At 45.6% G+C, this 13,356-nt stretch overlaps 1 protein-coding gene across 1 annotated transcript in view; it reads right to left on the bottom strand.

The window, feature by feature from the left end:
• VIPR1 (vasoactive intestinal peptide receptor 1) overlaps window positions 1–13,356 on the bottom strand; it is an 89,695-nt gene that overhangs the window by 75,717 nt on the left and 622 nt on the right. The gene's annotated exons all lie outside the window — the stretch shown is intronic.

Below are 13,356 nucleotides of genomic sequence, written 5' to 3'. Positions count from 1 at the left end.
AGCAGGGGATGCTGTGGGATACTTAAGGAGAGAAGAGGAAAGTTGGAACAACTGCTCTGTTGAGTAGGATAAAGGATTCATTGTAGATTGCCTTCTGCATTGAGTGCCCAGTTGAAATTAGATACTATAAATTTTGTAATGGAGTCATTGTCCACTTCCTCTAGCTAAATATAAAAGGGAATGAAGGAAGTAGATGGGGAGAGGAATACAGGGAGAGGGTTGGCAAGGAGTGAAGGATGATTGAACAAGGGATCAAAGGATTCATGGGTGGAAGATACAATACAGGTGAACTGGTACCCTCATAGGCAGATGGGAAGGAAGAGAGTGTAGCCAGAGGTGGGGTGATGGTCTGGGGAAGCACTGAGGGACCTGAGGTCATGAAAAGGGAGAACAATAGCCTTCAAAGAGGTAAGGCATAGAGAGAGATGAAATGAGAGATTATGGTCAAAGAAAGGAATTTCAGAGTTCTTCTTTACAGAAAACTCATAGGTGATGATAAGATCAAGAGTATGACCATCTTAGGATGTAACTGAGCTGAAGATGAAGAGTAGGTCATGGGTCTGGAGCAACTGAGGAACTAGGAGATTCGGCCATTTGAGGGAGCATCCATATCTATGTTGAAATCCCCTAGTATGAGGGCAGAAATTGGTGTGGGGAAAGACAGACTATGGGCAAAACAGAGTTTGTTAAGAAAAGGAGAATGTCTTGGGGGCTGGTAGTCAATAACAACCAGGATATGGATTGGGTGCTAAATTTGGATAGAGTGAACATATGGAAGGTGTCAGGACTCTCCCTGCAGCCCATTTTTAAAACTTGTCATTTTTGGAAAGCCACCAACAATTTAATCCAATTAACATTTGTAAGTTGCTCCCAAGTGACAGACCCCCACGGGATGTTGCTCATCCTTGGTTTTCCAAGAAGACCAGTGACATCACAGGGTGATATCTTGACTTGCTCGTGAATTGGATTTAAGCAAAGTAGAGTCACACAAAGTCATCCAGTGGCAAGAGAAAAGGCAAGATGGCTAGCAATGGCCCCAGGTTGCAGTGGGTGACCAAACTCTAAGCACTCCACAATACTAGCTTCAACTGCCTTCATGAACATTGGAATACACTGTTCTCGTCCCCCCATTCCACCAAAGGAAGTCTTCACATGCTTGGGGTAGACCCTACCCCAACAACCTGGTTTAGCTAGGGTGTGGCCACTGTTCATGCTACAGCTTCTTGGAGCCACAGGTGAAAGTTGGGTGACAGGTGAATACCAAAAGTGCATGAGCAGCCCTGAAAAGGGCTCAGTAGCCCTCACACCAGAGGTGCTAGTCTTCCCTGAACACCCCATGTACACCCCACCACACACATACACACACCCAGGAATACATGGAAGAGAGATCAGGGCAGGTTTCATGGAAGGGATAGTACTTGAGCTGAAGGCAGCAGGAATTCTAAGGTCAGAGTGAGGTGAAAACACATTCCAAGCATGGGGCAGGTCCATGCTGTCCAAAGGTATGGAATGTCAAGTTCAAGGAACAGCTAGAACAATTTGGCTGGCTCATTCATGGAATAAATTAGGAGTAAGAGAAGATAAGTAGATCTTGGAAGGTTTGTAGGACCCAGATTGTGGAGGGCTTTGGGTGCCAGGCTGAGTTTGTATTTTGTCCTAAGGGTCAATAGGGAGACACTAAGAATTTTTCAGCAAGGGAGTGGCATAGAAGTGATAGGCACAGGAATCAGTGACCTATACCTTAAGATTATTTTGGCAGATGTATGAATAATGGACTGAGAGGGGAAAGATAATTTGAGGCTATTTATTTATTTATTTTTACTAAACCATTTAATTGGTATAGGGAACTTCCATTGGGTGAGAAACTCCCTCCACCACTGTAGGTCAGCTCCTTTTCTGTGCCTTTAACAATCTTAGAGGGTTGTTTGTTAGTTACTGAGAAGTTAAGTGATTTGCCCAGGGTCACACAGCCAGTAGGTGTCAGAAGGTGATATGGACCCAAATTAGGGCAGAGGCAGTATGAGTGGTGAGAAAGTGACATGGTAGAGCTGTTATGGAGGCAGATGACAAGATCTGGGCAACTGATTGACTGGATCTAGAAAAAGGATGACTCCAAGGTTATAAACCTGGAAGTATCATGCTGAACTTTCAGGAAGTTAGGAGGAGGAGCAAATTTAGAGAGAAAAGGAATTAGCTCTGTCTTAGCCATGTTGAATTAGAGATCTGTCCATGAATTGGACATGCAGGAGGATTAGATTTCAGGTCAGAGGAAAGGGTTGGACAGATAGATCTAGGCATCACCTACACAGAGATGATCATTGAACCCCACAGGCACAGGAGCAGATGAGATCACCAAGGCAGAAAGCATAAAGAGGAGAGAAGTGGCCTCAGGACACAGCCTTGGGGGACATTCATGCTTAGGGGGCAAGACTCCAATAATCAACCAGCGAAGGAGACTGAGAAGCACTTAGTAAATGCTTCTGGCTGGAAGGACTGCGGGGGCGAATGGTCAGACAGGTAAAAAGAGAACAAGGAGAGAGGGGACTGTAAGGAAAGCCTTGACGGTGGTAAAAGCTACAGAGAGGTCGAGTAAGATGAGAGCAGAGCAAAGGTGATGGGATTTAGCAGCTAAGGGATCACTTGTAAACTTGGAGAGAATAGTTTCAGTCCAGTAGTGGTAGGGTCTGAAACCAAATTGAAAGAGTGAGAGTGAAAAATGAGGAAAAGCAGGCCCCGAGTGTAGATGCCTTTTTCTGAGAGTTTGACTATGAAAAGGAAAAGAGATTGGGAATACTGGCTTGAGATAGCAAAGTACAGTGAAAGCTTTTTAGCAAATGGTTGAAAAATCTAAGAGTTTTTAGGGTTGAGAGGGAAGGAATCTGTAGAGAAATTGAGAAGAAGTACTGGAGAGGATAAATTCCTGAAAGAGACAGGAGGGCACAGGATAAAGTGCACAAGTAGAGGTTTTGTCCTGGGCAAAGGGAAAGGCCTCCTCTTCCTCAGAGACTGGAGAATGGGAGAATGAAGAAGAGGGGTTTTGAGGTATAGAATGGATGAAAGGAGGGAACAGATGGCAAAAAAAGAGTAAAATCACAAATGTCAAAGGACTGCAGGGAAGCAGGCACATTAACGTCTTATTGGTGGAGCCAAGAATTAATTAGTCTAGCAATTAGTCAAAGCAATTTGGAACGATGCCCACAAAGTCATTAACTGTGTATAGCCTTTGACCTATCAATACTTCCCTCCCTCTTCCAAAGAGCTGGAGGGATTCTGGGTATACAATATCAAATACTGGATTCTATTAATGTATTGGTTATTTTTGCTAAACTGCTCTTTTGTTTTCTACCCTTTCTCTTTGTTGTTACAAGGGATGGATCTCTGGGTAGGGAAGAGGGAAGGGATATATTTGGGTGTAAAATCAGAAGACATCAATGACAGTGGGGGAAAAGCCCCACACCACTGGAGCTGGCATTACAGAGAAGGGAAGTCAGGGAAGGATAGGGGGAGGAACAAACAGTGAGTGGTAGCAGGGAAAAGCAGTTTATGTTGTGGGGGGAGGAGGAATGACCATGAGAATGCCCAGAGGCAGGTGAGGGTGGGACCAACAGCACAAAGAAGCCCCAGTTTGGTTGAATGTAGACTAGTGGGAAATAAGGTTAATAGATTGGAGCCCAATGATGAAGGGCTTCCAATGCCAGGCTAAGGAGCAGTGGGGATAATGGGGAACCACTGAGGCTTTAGGATTAGGGCCACCATGATCAGATCTGTGTACTGGGGACATCACTGTGGTGACAGGTGGAAAGGGAAGAGATCAGAGGCAGGGAAGCCAATTAGAAGGATCTTAAGGGAGCAGCTAGGTGGAGCAGCGGGTAGAGCACCGGCCCTGGAGTCAGGAAGACCTGAGTTCAAATCTGGCCTCAAACATGTAAGCTGTGTGACCCTGGGCAGGTCACTTAACCTCAATTGCCTCACCAAAAAAAAAAAAAAAAAAGGAATAGGAAGCACCCCTTCCAGGCAAAAAGTGATGAGAACCTCTCCCAGGAAGTTGACCTGGATCACCCCATAAGACTTAGAGTCTGATTCCCATCACAATACAGAGTGTTCCCTAATAGTTCCGTATGTCAAGGTCTTATCCACTCAGCACCCTGTTCTCTCATGGCCTCAGAGAGTTTTACCACCTGGAAGCCCTAAAGACCATCGAGCCCTGCCCCATCATCCTTTTTACAGAAGAGGAAACTGAAGTCCAAAGTGATTCGGTGACTTGTTCACGGTCACACAGAGAACGATCCAAGGTAGGGTGAGCGTCCAGATTTTCTAACTCCTAGTTCTGTGTTCTTCCCATCACGGAACACGGCCTCCACCAGGGCTCCCAAATTATAGCTCAGATTCCTTTCTAGAATTTTTATATTCCAGCTTGCATTCTATTTTAAAGTTTCTATTCTGGTATTGTGGGATTTCAGTGAGGATTCGAGGATTTGATGCAGAATGCGGTAGTCCAGCCTCATCATTGTTGATGTATCAGTTGGGCAGGTTTGGGGACACAGAGGGCAGGAGATGGGGGATCTCATAGCTGCCCGTAGTCACCTTGTACAGAATCAAGTAGAGTTCAGAAGGACAGGCAATATAGTGAAACCCATTCTCCATCCCTCAAATTGCCTGAGTGGAAAAATTTATCTGGATTCAGTAGCCAGTCTAAAAGGTATGTTTAAGTATTGGAACAGGAGGGACTTTTTTTTTTTTAGGCAATCGGGGTTAAGTGACTTGCCCAGGCTCACACGGCTGGTTCGAGTCTGAGGTTGGATTTGAACAGGAAGGACTTTCTTAAATGAGAAGAGGAGGAGAAAGGCACAGCAACAAGTCTCCGACTCTTGGGGTCACTTGGCAATAAAGCAGCCCCCATTTCCCCTGCCGCCATCACTGAGTCTCATGTACTCCCACCCAAAGGGCCACATAGGTAACTGAGCCTTGAAGTAGTGGCTCTTGGGCCCTGCAAGGCTGGTTGTTTGGGGAAAGGCTTCCTTCTGTAAGTAACTCATAGAAGAGACCATCTGGCTGAGCCTGGAAACTCCCTGATCTCTGCTCAGAGTTCCAACCTCGATCCTTCCCTGCCTCAGTTAAAGCCCAAATCCTCTTGCTCATTTAGGGGAAAGTAGAATCATGCAGTGGTAAAAGCACAAGATATGAAGTCAGAAGACCTGAGTTCGACTCTCATTTCTGCCCCTTACTGGTTTCATCTCCTATCTAGGTGGCACAGTGGGTAAAGTTCTGGGCCTGGAGTTAAGAAGACTCGAGTTCAAATTCTGCTTCAGACACTTACTAGCTGGGTAACTCTGGACAAGTCATTTAACCTCTGTTTGCCTCAGTTTCCACATCTGTAAAATATGGATAATAATAGCATCTGCCTCACAGGGCTGTTGTGAGGGTCCAATTAGATAATATTTGTAAAGTGCTTAACACAGTGCCTGGCACAGAGAAGGCGCCATATATATGTTGGAGGTTTTTATTTTTATCTCTCTGAGCTTCAGCTTTCTCAACTGTAAGGTAAGGAGAGTATTTCCCTAGTGACTTTGTAAACCTTCAAGTTTCATTGATACATGAGCTAATCATGGCACTGGGCAGTCGAGGTGAATGGGGGGGAGGGCAGGGATGAGGTAAGTGTCGGAGCCTCCCACGCTAAGAGAAAGCTCTTTCAGGCTCACTTCTACCAACAGGCTGGTCTCAGCACAGGTTGGCAGCTCATCAGAGTTTAGGAAGCGTTTGGAGCACCACCGAGAAGGGAATTCCTCCTTAAGAAGGACAGGCTCCTGGAGATGAATCACGTCACTCCTGGCCCAGAGAGCCAGGCACCTGCTAGCACCAAACCCCATGGGGGACTGCAAGTTCAAGCTAGGTCTGCCCATGACTTGCTATGTTACTCTGAGTCAGGTACATCCCTTCTCCAGACTTCATTTCCACTCATTTCCACCTCCACCCTCACCACCCCCTCTAAAACAGGGTGCATTGTTTAATCACAATAGGTTTTTACTGAGCATGTCTATAGGACCAGCCCTTTGTAAGACTCCACTTTAGGGGTGAGGAGACAGACGTGGCCGCCGCCCCAGAGGAGTTTACACCTCAGATACAACATGCCCTAGACTCAGTGGTGTGCTAGTAAATGGTTAATGACCAGATTTCCAGAAAGAAGAAAAAAAAATCTGTACCCATGCAACACAGGGGTTCTTAACCCTTTCTGTGTCATAGACCCTTCTTGGCAGTGTCTGGTGAAGCCTATGGATCATTTCATAGAAGAATGTTTTTAAATGCTTAAGATAAAATACGAAGATTACAGAGAAAATCAATTATACTGACGTATAGTCATCATGACTTTTTTTTTAAAACAAGTTTATGGACTCAAGGTCAAGAACCTGCTCTCGTCTCTCCTTGTCCAATTCACCCTTCATATGCTGCCAGATTAAGCTTCCTAAGGCATTAAATGGCTGACTTTAACCCAGCTGCTCAAAATTCTTCTACGTTCCCCATTGTCTTCAGAAGAAAATACAAACTCCTTACCCTGGCATTCGAGGCCTTTTATAATCTGGCTCCAAACGTCCTTTTCCGCTTTACCTCCAAGCACTCTTACGTCAAAACTAACTGCTTGCCAATTTCCAAAACAGGCCTTACATCCTCTAGAGCCTCTGCCTTTGCTGGTGCTGTTGTCTAGGCTTGCAATGTCCTGATCATCCTTTAGGGCCAGGTTCAAACGTCACCTCCTCAGGGAAGCCTTCCCTGAACCCTACCTCCACTGAACTTTATTTATTATTTTTTTATTTTTACAATTCTCTCATGCATTCAACTATTACATAAAAAAGAGGAACGCATCTGTGTGAGATGTAGTAGACAGAGAGAAATCCTTAGAGCTAGAGAGACCTGGGTTCAAGTATTGCCTCTGAAGCATACTGACTGTGTGACCTTGAATAAGTCCCTTAACTTCTCAGTGCCCCAAGCCACACTCTAAGGATATAAATGGCAGAGCAGGAACCCATTTGTATTGATGGAGGGAGTTTCTTCCCTGGGACTTTCCTAATATCAATGAAATCACAGGTCTAGTCTTAAAAATATATATATGCGTATATACAAATATATGTGTGTACACACACACACACACACACACACACACACACACATCTTACAGGACACCTACCTCCCTTCCACTTAGAGGACTTCTTGAGGGAAGAAACTCTTCCCTAGTAATCTTTATATCTGTACAGGACCCTGAACTTAAGAGGTACACAATATAAATGTCAGGTTGTGTTTTCCTCCACGCAACAGGGATGTGCCAACGATACAGTGACAGAATGGATGAGAAAGGGCCTTGACAATTATTTTTAACCATACAAAATTGAGTCTCCTATTACTGTGTTAATGACCATCCCCTTCTGTTCAGGTCCTCATAGGGCAATCTCTCTCCATTTAGCCAATTCAAATCTCACCAGTCTTTCAGGCTCCATCTGAAATACTGCCTCTTCTCAGAGGCCTTCTGGGAATGCCCCGGTGCAAAGGGGTCTCTTGCCACCCAGAACTCTTGCCACTCAAGCTAGTACTTGATTCTACAGAGATTTGGATTACGTCTAACTGTTTCATCCGCCAGTCATCTTGTGTCCCTAACTAGACTGTACACCCTGTGGCTAGTCCCTAATTCGGGCCGCCATCTTTTCTTGTCTAAACTCTTGCTGCCTAATGGCCTCCTCACTGATCCTCCTGCCTCCAGCTCCATTCTGCATAGATTGCCCAAGGACTCTTCTTAATACACTGCTATGATCCTGTCACTCATTGGCTCAAGGATTTTCTGTGGCTCCCAACAGCCTGTTGAATAGAGTATAAAACTCCTGATCCTGGCATTCAAGGCCTTCAATAATCTGGCTTCAATCTATCACTTATCCTTATCTTAAACTACTATCCTTTCTGTACTCTGTTTCAGCCAAACCAGGCTGCTTTTCATTTCTTGCTCTCATCCCATGCTCCCCCCAATCCAAACCTTTGTTCACTCTTCCTTAAGCTTAGAATGGCTCCTTTCCTTCTGTTACCCTACTGAACTCAGAATTAGCAGTAGGGTTAATCCTAACCCTTCCCCTAATCCCCCTTCTCCAAGTGCTCCAGTCTTTCCCTTCCTTGAAGGTAGAACTCAATCACTACCTCCTCCAAGAAACCTTCCCTGATCCCACTCCCAAGCCAGAAGTCATGTCTCTTAGATTTCTCAGAGCTGCTTGCCTGGACCTCTCTTCTGCATTTACTGTATCTTACTCTCCTTTGTATCAATTATTTGGGTACAGGACATTTCTGCCCCCTGACCCCTGTAGAAAAGCATAATTTTCTTGAGAATATATTCTGTGGCATCCTTGGGAGTGAGCACAGAGCCTTATATGTTAAAGAGGTTTAATAAATATTTGTTGAATTGAATTCTTCTATTTGCCTCTTAGCCTAAACACAGGGATGTGGCGGAGAACTGAGGGTAGATGTTTTTTATCTCATTGAGGGCTCTCAGTCCTTTGCTAGGTAAAAACAAGACTGGTAGGCAGACAGACTTGGGAAGATACAGGGTAGAGAGAGTTAATGAACAAATTAGAGGCTGCCTAACCTCATGCATTTTAGCAAGACTTCCTCTACATACATACTGGCTATTTTCTTCTTCTTTTTCCCCCTCCTCCTTCCCTATTCTCAGACTTTCCCCTAGTAGGGCAGTAAGGTCATGGGGTTGTAAACAGAGTCGGCAAGGCCAGCCCCTGCCCCCAAACCGAACTTTGCATCTGGCACTTTATGACTTTGCTGATTGGCAACTGAAAGACCTGGGAGAGGACAGGTTTTGCCTTGTGATAGCTGGGCCGTGGGGGATGGAACAGAGGGAGTAAGAGAAAGAAATGCCCATTTCTACCACCCTATGATCTTCATGGGCCTGAAAGAGACTCCAGGAGTCATCCATCTAGTCCCCAAGTTAACTCCTATGCCCTCCTCGATATTCAAATTAGCCACTTCAAGTCTTTCCTGAGACAACCTTATGCTTTATCTATAAAAGGAAGAGGTTGGACTAAATGATCTCTTAGGTCCCTCCTACCTCTGATATGCTATGAGTCTAGGCCAAAGAAAGAAAAGATGAGATGATTGTTGGGGAAAGCCCTCTGGAAAAACTGGGACTTGAGGGGCAGGGAAGAACAGGAGAGGTAGAAAGCAGGACAAAAGGTATTCCAGGCAAAGGGGAAGGATATAGAGCTTCGGATGTTAGAGGGTAGAATAGAGCTTAGCATTAAGGTCACTGACACCTCCCTCCACTGTCCTCCCCATCCCTGCCCCCCAAATCATACAGATGGGGAAACAGAAGCCTAGGTGGGAAAGGATCCTGATTCAACTGGAACACAAGATGATAGGGTTTAGACCTGGAAGGCACTTCAGAGGCCATTTAGCCCAGCTCTCACCTTTTCCAAATGAGGAAACTGAGGTCCATAGACATTTAGTGACTCATCCAAGGTCTTATCCAATGGACAGCTGGCAGTGCAGTGGATAGAGTACCAGTCTTAGAATCAGGAAGACTCATCTTTGTGAATTCAAATCTAGCCTCAGACACTTACTAGCTGTGTGACCCTGGGCAAGTCACTTCACCTTGTTTGCCTCAGTTTCCTCATCTGTAAAATGAGCTGGAGAAGGAAATGGCAAACCACTCCAGTATCTTTGCCAAGAAATGCCCAACTGGGGTCACAAAGAGTCAGACACAACTGAACCACAACAAAATCCACGGTCACTCAGGGATTTCAACCTAAGCTCTTTGTCTCCAAAGCCAGCATGCCTTCCACTGTGATAGGCAGCTTCCCTCGTACCCAACGTGCTTGAAAGGAGAGAGTGAAACCCCTTTCAGGAACCAAGCTGTACCTTCTGCCCAGGGGCCTTTGAGAGGAGTCTTATCTTCTCCTTGGAGGGTAGCTGGGTTAAAGTAGAGAAAGCCTGCCCCACCACCACACTCCCTCAGTGCTGGCCACTGGGTCTTCATTCAGTGTGAGCAAGCCTTACCCTTGTGTCTTGAGGAGGGCTGACCTGAGGCTCAAAGATGTGGGGTGTGAAGCCAGGGAGAGCAGTTTGGAGATTGACCAGATCCCTGGGGAGGGTAGGCCTCACCCTCCCTCACCCAGTCACTTGCTGGCGTGTTTTTGCCATTGGCTCTGTGTGTATATGTGTACACATACACACACATACACACACACACATATATTGGCTCAATTTTTTGGAGCTATTAAAAGAGCTAGTTGGTGAGGAGCAAATTGGTGGGGACAAAGAGAACCTAACTCCAATCACCCAGCAGGCTCTGGAGATACCAATATAAAGAATGACAATCCCTACTCTCAAGAAATTTACGTTGGAATAGGGCAGACATTGAAAACAGATTGAACACAGATTGTTCCAAATCCTCAATGCAGCTATAGGCTTCAACCTTCTTTCAACATTGATCTTTTCCCAAAATTTGTGGTGGGGAGGGGGAAGGTCTTGAGTTTAGGAGTTTTGGCAGTAGAGTGGAGGATGCCAGATTGGAAGCTGGAGAACCCAGATTCTTGATCTAGATCTTACCACCTATGTAAACCAGAACAGGTTATTTTTTTTTTGTTCTGATCTTTAGTTTTAAAGTGAGGAGGTTAGACTCTATGCACTGTCTAGTCTCTTCTAAGCATACATTCTACAAACAAGATACAAACTGGATTGTCAGCCCTCACCACAATAAAATCAAGAGCTGGCCAGAGGGTTCCTGTCCATGAACCAGAGTCCTTTACAAAACTGTCCACCCTCAGTCATTCGGAACACACACAAACACACCATGACCCCGCCTTCCATGCATTGCCAACCCTACAGGATCAGGGCCAATTGAAATCACCCTCCAGGAGGCACTGGCTCCACCTGGCAAGTCGCCAACTCAGTAAAAGAGGAAAAAACCACAGGTCCATGAGAACAGGGATGTTTGCTTTCTCAACTACTGGCCAGACTTTCCTAAAGCTACACATTCCACCTTGGATTTAGAATGGGAGGACCTGGGTTCAAATTCCACCTCTGCCATTTACTACCTATGTAACATTGGGCAAGTCACATATGCCCTTCTCTGGGCCTCAGTTTCTCCATCTGTAAAATGATGAGGCTGGAACAATTAGGGGTTGTCAACTTGGGGTCTGTGAACTTGTTTTTAATATTTTGAAATCTATATTTTGACATAATTGATTTCTTTTGTAATCCTCTGCCCTTTATGAATTTTAAAAATTATTCTAAGACGTATTAGGCATTACCAGAGTACCAAAAGGATCCATGACACAAAAACATGTTAAGAGTCCTTGGTTTAGATGGTTCTTAATTCCTATGACAGCACCTACCTTGCAGGGTTATTGGAAGGATCAAATGAGATAGTATTTGTAAAACACTTAGCATGGTGCCTGGCACCTAGTAGGTGCTATATAAATGCTGGTTCCCTTCCCCTACACAATGGCACATGCTCTACCTGCCTCCATGGTAGAGTGCCAACAGACTCCATTCCTTGTGTCCTCCAGAAGGGTCCAGATCTCTTCAGATGCTTTCGGGCTTCTCTCTGACTGCCTTCCTCTCTGATGCCACCAGTCTCCTGGACCGTCCATTCCCAAACATCTACCCCCATCCCATCCCTTGCAGCCCAGGTGAGCTTAAGGAACTCATCAGATTCCTTCCTCTGAGTCTTAATAATGTTATCATCATCTTTATCAACAACAAAAACACAACAAGGACACAGTACAAGGTTTCTAAAGATCAGAAAATGGAGCTTCAGAAGGGAGTGGGGCAGCCAGGGGCACACGGTTAGCATTGATTGAATCCAGGACGTGGATCCACTCTTCCAACTCCAAGTTCAGTGTGTTCCTTCTACCCCCCCCCCCTGCCCCCCAACTACACTTCTGAGGATGACAGTCTATGCTGAAGAGAGAGAAATAAGAGGTAAACATTCAGTGATAACGACTGCCTACCCCCTGGTTATTAGTGAAATGGAAAGTGCCCTGAAATGAGAGGCAGGGGACCCAAGTTGGAATAGGGACTCTGCTACTTACTACTGGTGTGAACTTGCACAAGTCATGTCCCTTTTCTGAGCCTCAGTTTCCTCTTTAGCAGCTCTAAATTCAATGATCCCTCTTCCGGAAACTGGGGGAGGGAACAAGTATAGAAGGATGCAGCCAGATCAGATTGTCTTTATTTCTTCCTCTTTCCCAGCGGCTCTGAACTAAGTCCTCAATGATGTTTTTCTTGATGTATGACAAAGCCTCCTTAAACTGGCCGAATCTTTACCCCAACCAGCGGGTGTAAATTAAACCCCTTCTGACCCTCACCTATACAACAAACAAACCTACAAAGTTTAGAGTTAGAATAAACCAGTTAGCCTAACCCTCTTATTTTATAGTTAGGGAAACTAAGGCACAGAATGGTGAAGCAATTTGCTTGAGGTCACCACCAAGGTAGTCGGTAGCGGAGCTGACTCCGAGTGCTCTTTGGTGCACCCGGCTGTGTCTCCTTGGGGGAAAGGAGGCACGGAAAGGAAGAGAATCCAACATCAGTCTCTTCTGCTCTGACAACTATCCCTTTTCACTTCACCCCACCACCTGCATGGAATATGGGAGTTCTTTTGGAGAGGAGGAGAGTTGATGGGAGAAATATCAGAGTTAGCATTTTCAAACATGGTTCATTCTTCCATTGGGGCTACAGGGCTCTCCCTGCCTCATCCCCAACTCACTCTATTAGATGCTGAGCTAGAAGGGAGTTGGTGGAGGAAGGGTAAAGCCAGTAAAAATACTCAGCTGGTGCTTCGTCTCTTCACATTCTTCTCTTCCCACCCCCCACCCCCAAATACACACACATACTGAACTAAGGAAGCCTCAGGAAAGACAATGGATTTGGAGTCGGGAGTAGGAGTTAAATACTGGCTCATTTACTCTGACTTCGGGCAAGTTACCCTATGAGCCTCGGTTTCTCCTCAGAAAAGCCATCTCTAAAGGTCCCTTCCAACTATAAATCTGTAATCTGAAGAATGGTCACAGAGCATGGAAGATGTGTAAAGAGATGAACTCTTAGTTGGCCGATTTAGGCATGAGAAGAAGACCTAAGCCTAGGGGCATGGGGACCCAGCCCCGAGAAAGTGAAGGGAACAGCTTTTGGCACTTGGGGGTGATGGGATCCGGTTGGGATCACTGGCTTCTGGATCTACTTGTCCCGTTCCCCCGACTGCGGGACAGTAGTCTGGGAAAAGTCACTGTAGTTCCTCCTCAATGACATACCACTCAGGGAAGAAGGAATGAGGAAAAGCCACGGCGAGATAGATACAGGTTGGGGGGGAACAAG

The sequence above is a fragment of the Vombatus ursinus genome, unplaced genomic scaffold (assembly GCF_900497805.2).
Source record: "Vombatus ursinus unplaced genomic scaffold, bare-nosed wombat genome assembly UNPS02014820.1, whole genome shotgun sequence".
Taxonomy (NCBI): Eukaryota; Metazoa; Chordata; class Mammalia; order Diprotodontia; family Vombatidae; genus Vombatus; species Vombatus ursinus.
Note: the sequence above shows the minus strand (reverse complement) of the source record. Positions and strands in the feature narration are given on the sequence as shown.